Below are 13,858 nucleotides of genomic sequence, written 5' to 3'. Positions count from 1 at the left end.
AGCGCGAGGCGCTGAAAGACTATCTGCGGGCAAATATGTGAGAGTTGCAAATTTTATTTGAACTATGGGAATGGTTGAAGGGCACATAAATAAAATTGAAAAATGTGCCGAGAGCGCTTGTGCCCACACTGGGCAAGGAAACAAACATATCTATATCTTTATGGCGTTTTGTGTCATTTTGTTTTTTGTAAATGTCACTTCAATCGTCGTAATCCCCCATCCCCATGTATTTAGTGTTACAATGCATGCCCCATTTCAATCGTTTTTATACGCCCATCTTACGATGGCCGTATTATGGGAACACCCATGGCGGGCGGGCGGCTGGCGGGCGGCTCCACAATGTTGTCCGCTCTCTAACTTGACCATTTCTCATCCAATTTCCACCAAACTTCATGAAAGTGTTTGTTGGTGAAATATCTAGGTCAAGTTCGATAACCAGCCAAATCGCTTTAGGCACTCCAGAGTTATGGCCCCCTGAATTTGTCAAAATTGGCCATTTTAGCTTTGTCCGCTCTCTAACTTGATCATTTCTCATCCAATTTCCACCAAACGTCATGAAAGTGTTTGTTGGTGAAATATCTCGGTCAAGTTCAATAACCAGCCAAATCGCTTTAGGCACTCCAGAGTTATGGCCCCCTGAATTTGTCAAAATTGTCCATTTTAGCTTTTTTCCGCTCTCTAACTTGAACATTTCTCATCCAATTTCCACCAAACTTCATGAAAGTGTTTGTTGGTGAAATATCTAGGTCAAGTTCGATAACCAGCCTAATCGCTTTAGGCACTCCAGAGTTATGGCCCCCTGAATTTATCAAAATTGGCCATTTTAGCTTTGTCTACTCTCAAACTTGAACAGTTTTTATCCGAATTTCACCAAACTTGCTACTATAAATGTTTGTTGGTATATATTCTTGGCAAAGTTCTATAACCAGCCAGGCTCTTCAGGATTATGGCCCTTAAATTGGTCAAAATTTGCCATTTTTGCTTTGTCCACTGTCTAATTTGAACAGTTATCATCTGATCTTCACCAAACTTGCTGAAAATATTTGTTGGTAAAATAAATCGGTCAAGTATGATAATCAGCCAAATGCCCCAAAGCACTTCAGGATTACTGCCCTTGCCATTTAAGCTTTCTCTACTCTCTAACTTGAACAATTCTCATCTGACCTTCACCAAACTTGCTGAAAATGTTTGTAGCTATAAAATCTTTACCAAGAATGTTTGCCGGTATAAATGCTTTGCCAAGTACACACTGATTGTCTCTTGGGTACGATTAAGGATGAATCATCTCTTGGAGACGATTTTTACATGAATGTTGTTTTTCAAATCCCGAAGTGCCTATGAAAATTATAGACATTTTAGCACCTTTTGACTCGAAACCCTCGAATTAAAATCATTTTTTTCTACTGTTAATGCCATATTGTGCCAAATCATTTGCTTCTTGAAAAGCTTGCTTCTCAAAGGGCCAATGTGACAGTAAGTTGTCTTAGAATCCAAGAAATTATTGATGGGCGTATTTTGTGAGTGTCACTCTTGTTAACGGTTTATCGTTTTGATTAGATATCATACGATAGGAAAATACAATACATCATATATATATATCATTTCCTTTTATTAACATACACGTTTTGTTTAGGGAAAATCATTTTTTTTACAAACAACTTCAGCAATAATTCCATTCAAAATGCACAGCTTATCACTTAAGTCGACATATACCCATGTATTTGAAGTTACAGTAAATGCTCTTTTCAATCGCGTCTAAAGGTTTTACGATGCTTTGATTAGATAGCATACGTTAGACAAGTTTTATGAACTCACACGTTTTAATTCTTTAAGGAAAATGATTCTATTTTTACACAACTTTAGCAATAATACCTTTTAAAATGCAGAGCTTATCAGATGGTCGTTTTCCCGCGGTGAGGACAAACATGTGGTCAGTTAATGTAGTTGAAACTATTTTTAGATTATCAAACTTGTCGGTTTTATGAATGAGAATATGATTTTGCTTTTTAAAGTTTATTGATAAATTTAATGTTATTAATGTAAGTACCTGTGTAGAAATAGTACTAGTGCTGTTATGAATGCTTCGTAGTCATTGAATGTTAAACAGGTTTAATCCGAACTACTTTGCTTCACTAAACGTATGCATGACTCACTGTCATACCAGGGCATGTGTGCTTATATAAATTGAAAGCCTAATGTCTAAAACAATGCCAAGAATACACCGGAACGAAGCTTTTATGCAAAAAATGAAAACATCTCATTAGAAATATAAACGCCTAAAATCATAGAATGAATAGTATCTTGTTATTGTGTAGCAGGTAAATTGCAATGTATAGTATTTGAAGCATTAGCAATACGAAACCTGAGATACAACTATTTTAACACTTAGACAATCATTTCTGTTTCTTATCTCATAAAAGATAAATAAAAAAGCACCATTACAAATAAGCGTATGTGCTTCAGGGTCACGTCAGGTTATAATAACAAATCCTGCAGGCGATGGGACACTTGCGGTCGGTAATCATTTCTGAAGCATCATGGGCTAAACTCAAGAGTGAATATCAATATGTTATCTTCCTACCAGAGCCTCCATTATATTGACCCAACAATTGCCGTCACCGGAACGTGACCATTGCCCATAAAAGGCCTTGTTGGACAGATTACCATTACCATTTGGGCCTGCATGGACATATACTATTGTGTTTATTGGCGCCGCACTGAAGTGCGCGCCTATTATGGAATGGGAATTTATTTTAGTTAGTGGTAGGAGCGGTTTTTAAGTTCGTTGACAGTTGGGTTTTACTATTATTTTATAATGATTAAAAATTGCAAATGGGTGGCGATTGCATGGGTGTTAAAAATGCTACCGGGTATTTATGGTTGAATAGATAGTCTTCAATTTATCTTTAAAACATTATTTCGGAAGAACGACAAAGAAGTTTAATAACTGTTCCCGATTCGTTTACGTTTTGCGATTGGTTACCTGAAATATCTGAAATATCATGCGCCGGAAATGTAAAATGTGTGGACCGGTAATTATGTGAATGGGAATAATTATGTTTTATGTTGTTTTGTTATGTTTACTGCATTGATAAACAATGAGGTAATCTTTTTTCTTTAATCTAATCGATATTGGAATTAAATGTTCACCTAACTTTATTTGTTAATGTATTGAAGGTGACATTAGTAAAATTTTATTGCGATTGTCCCCGAGTTGTAACACAAACCGGATGTTGCTATTTTTAGAACCAGAAGGTATTTCCCCGCTATTCATAGGTCAATAATGGAATTTCTACATCGAAGTAGCTGGAAACTCGGGTGATGTTTTTATCATGAATATACGTTTAAAATAAGTAAACACTAAAAGTGCACACTGACATTTGATTACGATACACTTATTTACATGTATGTATCAGCTTGTTGTTTTTTTAAATAATGTCGAGAAATATTAAACTGTTTATACGAGGGGTGTCCCAGAAGTTCGCGGAATAACGTCATTATTCGCAAACGCAAATAGGTATTATCTTGACATGTATTGAGAATGTATTTTAAACTAATTGGTGTTTAGCGCTGGTATTTTTAATTTTCTTGTTCTTTGTAATCTTGATATAGTTGGTATCCATAGCAACTGACCTACCCTTACCCGGAGCAAGCATAGATATTGGTAAAACTTCGTTATTTTATATCACTTAAAGGTGAGTTAATATTCCGCCAAATGAAGTGACGTTAACAGCATGTCTGGACGTCATTTCCTGAAAACTTCAACGCCATTGCTGTTTCCATTTCAATTTTGTTGTAACTTGAGTAACATCACTGTTTCAAAAGCAACGTCGGCATAACATCGAGTTACGGAGTGCTGTGAAAATGTCCGTAGGCCTTCAGATGTCGCCAGCTGAAACCCTAATATTGATAAGAAGGTCGACAACGCTTCAACTGTTCAGCAAAACGTCCTTATAAAAGTGGCATGAGCGATTCTGCAATGGTAGTTTGTCTATAAAAAACGACACCAGGGTCGGCCGGCCAGTTCAAGTGAATTCGAACAATGATCGGGTTATACACCATATCTTCAGTCGACATCTGCCCTTATGCAAACGACACAAAGGATTGTTTTGACCCTTGACAAAGAGTGTAACGTCGAGACAGTGCAGAAATTTATCAGCAGATACCGGAAATGTGTGAACGTGCACGGAGATTACATCAAAAAAGTTAACAAAGAACTCGTGTGTAACGTCAGCTGATGTTCACGACGTCGTTTGTGCTCTGGGTGTTGCGTGATGGGTGGTTTCCGAATATCCAATAGTGGGTTTATGTATATTGTAATCTTTTGATATTTATACAATAATGTTTCGAAATATTAAATATTGTCATGCTGATTTTTTTGTTCAAAATAACCAGTATTGCAAAAGTTATTATACAATTCCGCGAACTTCTGGGACACCCCTCGTATTTTATTTTGTATATGTATGGCAGTATTATTATCTATACTAATAAGTTAGAAAGGCTTTAAAGTACTTTTTTTTTCCTTTACAGCACTAAACATTCTAGATGGGTAAAGAACCTGAAGGGGCATGAAAACCAAATCAGCATTGACTCAGCATTGAGTAATTATCATCTGTGCACACACTACAAGTACAAACGCATGGGAACAGACCAAGCTTCAAATGTTGAAGAGTGAAGACTTATTGTGAAAAATTCTAAATGTAAGAATACCATTGACAAAATAAAACAAATAGACATCGATTACCTACAGAGACTGTTTACATGTTATAATATTAAAAAGACAAATTAGTTGAGAACTTTCACTCTGACATTTTTGGAGGGGCATTACCGACTACATGTACATAGTGTTCTTGTTTCTTTACATATTTTAATTTAAAAGTACATTCATTGTTTTTAAATCTGAATTCTGAGTAAGTATCATATGTAACATTCATTTATTTGAATGATTACATTTTATGAATAAGTCCAATAAAGCTTTATCAATTTTTACAAGAAAAGGGTTGATTTTTAAGCATTTTATTAGCTATAAAAATGTATGGTTACATGACATTATGTATATTTTCTTCAAAATTGAACGGTAAACTATCATAAATTGTCTTTTAAATTGTTCATTAGACATCATAGAAAATATTTAAAATGATTTCAGCAGGTTGTCTTATTATTAATTATTTTTTATGAATTTATTAAACTGCTTTATATTTTCAAACATCGAAATACTGCTCTGTTCAGAAGACTCACAAGATCAATCAAAATGATTTTTTTTTTGCATGTGTATCAATAATGCTGTTCGGTTGAACTTATGTTTTCTGTTAACTGAAGTTTATTTCACCAGAAACTGTTGTGTTTATTTCATAAGCTCTGATAATATGAAAAAAAAATCAAATATAGACAAAATATTTACTTGTCGCTCTTTGTAGCCCTTGGAGTTCAGATGTAATAAAACTTAAATTACTTTTTTAATTCACAGTAAAATATCTTCAAAATTTGGATAAAAGTCCCATAGTGTACCATGATAATAACTATGTTGTCTGTGAAAGCTTTTATTAAAGTGTGTATTACTTATACCTTAATTCAGTTTAAATAATTATGGCCTTTAATGATTTTTGTTTTCATATAGATTTCCTGTTATATTGAGCTTTGTCAATTTTTTTGTTGTTTTGTATTATGTACAATTACTACTTCTATTTCCTAACTTAAAAAAATTGTCTCATTTGTCAAATTGAATTGGTACATATTTCATTTAAAGTGAAAAAAAACTCACATTATTTTTAGCTCACCTGTCACTTTGTGACAAGGTGAGCTTTTGTGATTGCCTTTTGTCCGTCGTGCGTCGTCCGTCAACAATTTACTTAAAAGACATCTCCTCCTTAACTGCTGGGCCAATATTAATAAAACTTCATAGGGATGTTCCTTGGGTGGTCTTCTATCAAAGTTGTTCAAAGAATTCAATTCCATGCAGAACTCTGGTTGCCATGGCAACCAAAAGGAAAAACTTTAAAAATCTTCTTCTCATAAACCACAAGGCTTAGGCCGTTGATATATGGTAGGTAGGATCACCAAATGGTCCTCTACCAAGATTGTTCAAATTATGGCCCTTGGGTCAAAATTGGCCCCGCCCCGGGGGGTCATGGGTTTTCTCTATATGTTTATAGTGAAAACTTAAAAAACCTTCTCCTCTGAACTTACTTGGCCTAGAGCTTAGATATTTGGCATGATTCATCGTCTAGTGGACCTTTACAAAGAATGTTCAAATTATGGCCTTGGGATCAAAATTGGCCGCGCCCCGGGGGGTCATGGGTTTTCTCTATATGTTTATAGTTAAAACTTCAAAAATCTTCTTCTTTGAACTTACTTGGACTAGAGCTTAGATATTTGACATGATTCATCGTCTAGTGGACCTCTACAAAGTTTGTTCAAATTATGGCCCTGGGGTCAAAATTGGCCCCGCCCCGGGGGGTCATAGGTATTCTCTTTATGTTTATAGTTAAAACTTCAAAAATCTTCTCCTCTGAACATACTTGGACTAGAGCTTAGATATTTGGCATGATTCATCGTCTAGTGGACCTTTACAAAGATAATTCAAATTATGGCCTTGGGGTCAAAATTGGCCCCACCCCGGGGGGTCATGGGTTTTCTCTATATGTTTATAGTGAAAACTTCAAAAATCTTCTCCTCTTAACTTACTTGGACTAGAGCTTAGATATTTGGCATGGTTCATCGTCTAGTGGACCTCTACAAAGATTGTTCAAATTATGGCCTTGGGGTCAAAATTGGCCCCGCCCCTTTGGGGGGTCATGGGTTTACTCTATATGTTTATAGTGAAAACTTCAAAAATCATCTCCTCTGAACTTACGTGGCTTAGAGCTTAGATATTTGGCATGATTCATCGTCTAGTGGACCTCTACAAAGTTTGTTCAAATTATGGCCCTGGGGTCAAAATTGGCCACACCCCGTGGCTGATGGGTTTTCTCTATATGTGTTATAGTGAAAACTTAAAAATTCTTCTCCAAACTCACAAAGACAAGTAACGTCTTAATTTAAACTGGATAACATATTTAGTACACATACCAATTTTCAATATGGGCCACATACAACAATTAATAACAAATATACATATATAGATATTTGGCATGATATATCATCTAGTTGACTTGTACCAATATTGTTCAATCTTTGGCCCTGGGGTCAAAAAATGGCCCCACCCGGGCGGTCATGGGTTTCCTTATATATGTTTATGATGAAAACTTAAAAAATCTTCTTCTCCGAAACCAAAAGGCGAAGGCCTTAGATATTTGGTATGAAGCATCGTTTATCGGACCACTATTAAGATTGTTCAAACTTTAGCCCTGGGGTCAAAATTGGCCACGCCCCGTGTTCATAGGCTTAGGTTTTCAATATTTGTATATAATGGAAGAATGTGCAATATATGACAGGTGAGCGATTCAGGGCCATTTGGCCCTCTTGTTAAAGATGCACTCTTACTCCCAAACAAGACTTATCACAATTAATATTATTGTTTTGATTTTTCAAAATGGGTTGATAAATGTCAACAACAATGTTTCTAATGAAGGATTTTGAGTTCAATTTGCTAATAAGAATGAACATAAAACATTTCTGCCTTGTGATACTATAGTAGACCACAGTAAATCTTTTAGCAATCACCAATCATTTAATATTTGTCATGCTTTCTGCTATTATAAACAGGGTCACAAGCTTGTTATAAATCAGTAAACAATATTTCAGTAAATGCATAATTTAGTAAGTAGTTATTGTTTTTTCTTTCATGCTTTACGATGAAATATGGGGTTTTAACAGTGAAATAACAACAGTGAAAATATCAATTTGATATTTTCACTGCAAAATAAGGAGTGAAAATATCAATTTTCAGAACTACTTTTAAAATCCTTTGTTGTTACATGTTCTTGCCTTGGTCAAAACAGAACACTGGACTTCAGTAAATTATGTCAAAAAATGTTTAAAAAAATAAAGAAATATTTTATAAATTTAAATAAATATATAATTGGAAATTAACAACTTACCGTTTATTACCGGTTATCCCGTTTATCAAACATTTTACTGATCTTTGAAGCTGAATGTTCGAACATTTGCTTTCATTCCAAACAAATTACAGACAAAAACAACTGTTCGAACATAAATAAAATTTTATAGCATCGTTCAAATGTATTTTGAACTGTTAACCGTTGTAGTACGTAAAATGAGCTTCCTGGAGAATTCACACAACAATTTACAGATAGATCCGATATTTTTTACCCCACCCACATCTCAAAATGTGTCAACAAACTAGCGTGGCATTTACTCTTCTGGAAAACAAACATTTTATAGCGAAACAGACTGGTCTCTGACAGTAAAATGACTGAATATTAACTTACTATAAAAACATGTGTATATGCAGTCTTAAACTAAGAAGAATTGTTAAAATCCAATGAGTATCAACATTTGTTTTGCTAACACATTTGACCTTCCAAATTTTCATTCTATAAATAGCGGCGTAGTAATTTGGTTAAAATAAAAAGTGTTTTCATATTTTTTTGGAACCTTTGTGCACTAATAATACTTCATGTTTTACTGTTCATAAAGCTTTGCAATAAAAAACGAGCGAATATTAAGCTATAAGAATGAATAGCAGAGAACTATTTCTCAGCAAACCGAAAGTAGAAAAGTTGACAGCTATAATTATGCATGAGGGGCACCCCACGGGTAGCGGCGTAAAGCCCACCCTTTTCAAAAAAGGGGGTAATTCAGAAATAAATAAAAAAACAAATAAAACTCCGAAAATAAGCATAAAAGAAACAGAAAATTTGTTTATTTCAGTGTAAGATCGTATTTTATTTCACTCGTGATCATAAAAAAACTACATTTTCACTCGTGGCTTCGCCACTCGTGAAAATATGTTTTTCTATGACACTCGTGAAATAAAATACGATCTTACACTGAAATAAACAAATATCCTCTATATCTGTCAATTTGATGTGTGTTATAATACAATTATATCATATATGTATTGATTTCAAATAAGAGTTTCACTTTAAAGATGCTCATTTAAAGATAATGAACAGACACACAAAAGACACATTTGATACTAATTGTATGAATGATTATTGTTTAGGTGACCTCTGATTTGTTTTGGAGATATTCATAAATGGGTGTTATTCTTTGTTGTCTTCAGTTTCTTACACATTTAAGGATTTTTATAATTGCTTTTCTGGTATATATTAATTTAATGCAAATGAAAACACACTTTAAAGTAGACACATTTGATACTAATAATATAAATGATTATTGTTTACATGTACTCTGATTTGTTTTGAAGATATTCATAAAGGGGTGTTCTTCAAACTTATTTACATGTTGGACTTTATTTAGTATTGCTTTTCTGGTATATATTCATTTAATGCACAAAGAAATTATTATAAGTGTTCAGTATCACTTTCACACATTGTTTACTATTATTTTGTGCATATATGGCCTATGTATGCTTATATGTGCATTGTTGTATTTCAAAACCTTTGTGAAAAATAGAAACAGTATTATTTCTTTCATACATAGTCTGATACAAATTCAGTTTGTATGCATTATTTTTATCATATTTGAAAAATTTGACATTGTCCTATAAGACACATGCTATTTTTGTGTTAATATCACTATCAACTAAAAACATCCATTTTCAACTCTTCTTTACCATGTAAATGGAGAAGTTAACATTATAACTCCATTGACCAGTTTTTTTATGCAATTTGTCCAATTTCATACATTTTAGTATAATTAAACAGCTAAAAACAAGGCATGTTATGTTATAAATGCATTTCATCTAGTAAACAATGTTCTCTTTTTATATAACAGTTCAATAATTATGTTCTATTTATGTTTGTAACTTTCAGACGAAATGATAATGTTTATTAAAGTACTACAAAAAATGTTATTTCATGTCACTTCTTCATGATGAATTACCCATATAATCAGGAAACTTATTCTTCCCTTCAAGTTATCATTCCATCATGGTGACTTTGCCCCCTCCCTCTAAATGATGAGAACTGCAGTGTACAAGGACAATAACTATATTTCAGTGAATTGGAAGAGTTATTCCCTTTGTTCCTTTTCCTGTCCGTAGCATAACAAGAAAACTACTTTTTGGAATTTCATTAAACATCATTCAATGGTAAAGCACAACAAGAGGAAGTGCAGTGCACAATGACTATATCTGTATTTCAGCTAATTACAGAATTATTGCCCTTTGCCTCTTTTTCTTGACCAGAGCATTACTTTCTAAATACTCATGGTATTGAAATAAAACTTGGTATATATGGATAGATGGCAATGACAAATAGTACAGTGCACAAGCACCCTAATTCTGTCGTGTTCATTAATGTACCACACCCCTAATGAAATGTTCAACTTGAAACTCTTCAATTTCAATGTTTTAGCCTATGTTGTTAAGCAGAATACTACAAATATTTTGAGAATTTCATGGATGCGGTTCGATGCATTGTAATATGCCTGTTGGCCTTGACATTTCTTGTTTTTCAACATATAACAAATGCATAAACTATTAAACGGCGCCCTTTGATGCTTTGCATCAATGGCCTTTCTTGTAACATATTTACATGATGACCCACCATACCTTCCCATGAAGTTTGGAAATATTGATCTGTATTTCATTAAAGAGAAGAGTATGTAAATCTGGGACCAATAATAAACAATGTAATCTTACTCCCAGATGTAAATGGAAAAGATAAGTCAATATAACATTTAAAAAGATCTATATACTAAATATATTGATTTGGAAACAAAACTGTCGCAGGAACGTGACCAATGCCTTTCAAAGGCCTTGCTGAACAGATAATAATAAGTATTTGGGCCTGCTTGGACAGATACACTTAAGTATGCAGAATATTTTCACGAAGACCTACCCTTCCTTCCAATAAAGTTTGGATTTTTTTATCTGTAACATTTTAAAGAGCAAAGTATGTACATGGAAATAATAAGTCATAATAAGATGATGTGGATGTCAACTTGTATCGCGTTCTTTTTTTATTAGCAAAATATTTTCAGCTCAAGTTGACCACATCCTTGACCTTTAACCAACTGCTTTCAGAATCAAGGTTTCGCGGGGTTTTATAAGTATTTATCATTGGTTTAAACAATATTTATTTCAAAAGATATATTTTAAGGAATACACAAGGTTAGAGCATAATCAATAATTAAAGGTCTAACATAAAAATACAGGCAAAGAAAGCACTGATGTATGCACATAACAAAATAATCACAACAGAATTGAGGAGGAAGCTTAGGCCACACCAAATTGATCTTTCGTTCCTCGGATTCGCCGCACCGGTTTTTTTGAAAATGTAAAAAAATATTTTTATTTTTTTCATGCGATCGCTCCAATTTTTTTACCTGTGAACCAGATATTTTGAGTTTAAATATAGGTTGAAGTGTAATTTGTCCATTTTTAATATGTTTTTCGCTTGCGCTCGCTTCATATTTTATGAAAAATGATAAAAAAAAAAAAATTATCTTTATTTTTATTTCGCTCGCTCGCTCCATTTTTTGGGGGCAAAAATCCGAGGAACTAAAGATCAATTTGGTGTGGCCTTATAAGCTTATACTGTATTTATCATTGCTATCAACATTTAGTCCTCAAAAACAATATGAAAGAAAGAGTATGATCAGGGCCCAATATATGAAGCACTTTGAGCTACGATTCTCGTATATAGATTATAAGCCGTTCAAAAGCGTTTCGTCTGCTACCTGAAAAAACGCAATGCAAGGTTACATCGTAAATTCACCAAGAACTTCAGCTAATGAAGGATTCATTTAACGCTTTCGGAAACAACTTAAAATATAGTTTAAAAGCATTGGGGTCCCCGTCTTTGGAGAAATGGGTTTGGGGATTATTTGAAGGGGATATTTTGTAAGAAAGATACTCTTTAACCTACTTCAGGATGTGGAGGTATCTAGCTACATTGGCCACATGAATCTCTTCCCGAGAATCTCGCTATGAATGTTGACGCAACCCCCAAGAGCCATGGAGATCGGTTATGAGGAAATGAAGTAATATACTAGAGCCATCACAGAAATTGATAATAGTTTGACCCCCAAATCAAGTTATACTGTGTACCCGACCCCCACAAGGGCCTTTGAAATCGACAACGAGCAAATGTAAATATCACATCATAAGTGTTTTAATTGTTGTATTAAAGTTTCCACAGATTGTTTTATATCTTAAACTAATATGTAAAAACTTTAAGAGGGAAAATATTCCTATTTACAAGGATGGATTAAAGCAGAGTTGATTAAAAATGGAACATAACCTAAGGGCGTAACCTTTTGACTTACGTCCTTCCATTAGAACCGAATTGTTTTTGGATTAAAGTGTTGGCAGTGTTTTTATTCTAACAATTTCTAGTCCGAAATGGTGCAGTTTTGCGTATTTCATAACTTTTTTCTTGAAATAAAAAGTAAACTTGGACGATTTAATAGGGGAGGGCGCTGGTCGTGTGACCATGACTGCTCAATGACCTTTTGACCTCATGAACAATAATGGTCATCTATTGGTCAATGGCAGCCCACCACTGAAATTGAATATTTCGAAGTCATAACATTCTCATATTATCGTGTTGAAATATTTTTATAATATGATAATGATCTTGACCATTACTGTTGACCTTTGTACAGTGTTACCAGACGCTGTACGCACATATTCAATATGACCTATAACTCTGACTTAAAACATTACTTAGTTAAGGCCCCTTAATCAAACAGAACAGACGAGCATAGGCGCTTGTAATATGGAGCTCTTGTTTCCATGTAATATGTACTTACATGGTTTTCATATCAAGGGAGGTAATGTAGGGAAAATGGTTCAAAGAATTATGTCCCTTGTATTATAGACACGTTCACATGGCCATATAATGATGCTGTAAGTTTCATTGAATTCTACCAAAGGTCCCAGTTTTAAGTGCAGATGGAAAGGTAAAGTCAGTTGCTGGGTTCCAATAAGTTAACAAAGGGTTATAAATATGACCATGTTTTAGAATACAACCTACATTTCAGCCAATAAAAATGCAGATAGGCGATCATTAAGTTCTAGGCTTAATCATGAAGCATTTCAACTTTTGAGGGTGTTTAAATGTCAACCTACTGCCGTGTATCTGATACACATTCCCTATGGCAGATTATGCGTTGACAATGTGCCAGTCAAATGAGGTTGTATTCTATGCCAGTTGAGCAAAGGTTCGATCATTCCGCCCATTATATATCATTATAAAAAGTTCATGTCATCTTACTATTACTTAAAGGAACTCACTCATGTTTTTGGAACAAAGCAGAAGTTTTTCTTAGTATTTCATCTGCAAACACCTTTTTTATGGGTTTGTTTTCATTCTATGATAACAACGTCACCCTATTGCATTAACTCAATAACTGCATATGAAAATAGAAGCAGATATTGAGTATTGCACTAAGGTTACGATATATCAATATTGCATAGAAAGTTACAACAATTTATTGAAGTAATATAATATATTGGTTTATGTGGGGTGCGAACCCACGCCAGTTAAGTCAGGTGGAGACAAATATTCTACATAAGTAACATGAACGTTGAAGCAGATATATATTGCTTCTGTGTGTGTCCAATATTTCTCTTAGATCAAACTTTATGACCTAGATTTTGACCTCATCGAAACTTCGTGATAAAAATTGAATCTTTGATATCTGAAATTCGACTATATGAAACATCTCAATTTAAATCATATGCTGTTTAAAATTAGTTCATGTAACAAATATTACATTCACAGAACAGTTATTGCTTGACACATATATGTTATACATAATTACT

Source organism: Mya arenaria, chromosome 14 (assembly GCF_026914265.1).
Source record: "Mya arenaria isolate MELC-2E11 chromosome 14, ASM2691426v1".
In the NCBI taxonomy this organism is placed as follows: Eukaryota; Metazoa; Mollusca; class Bivalvia; order Myida; family Myidae; genus Mya; species Mya arenaria.
Note: the sequence above shows the minus strand (reverse complement) of the source record.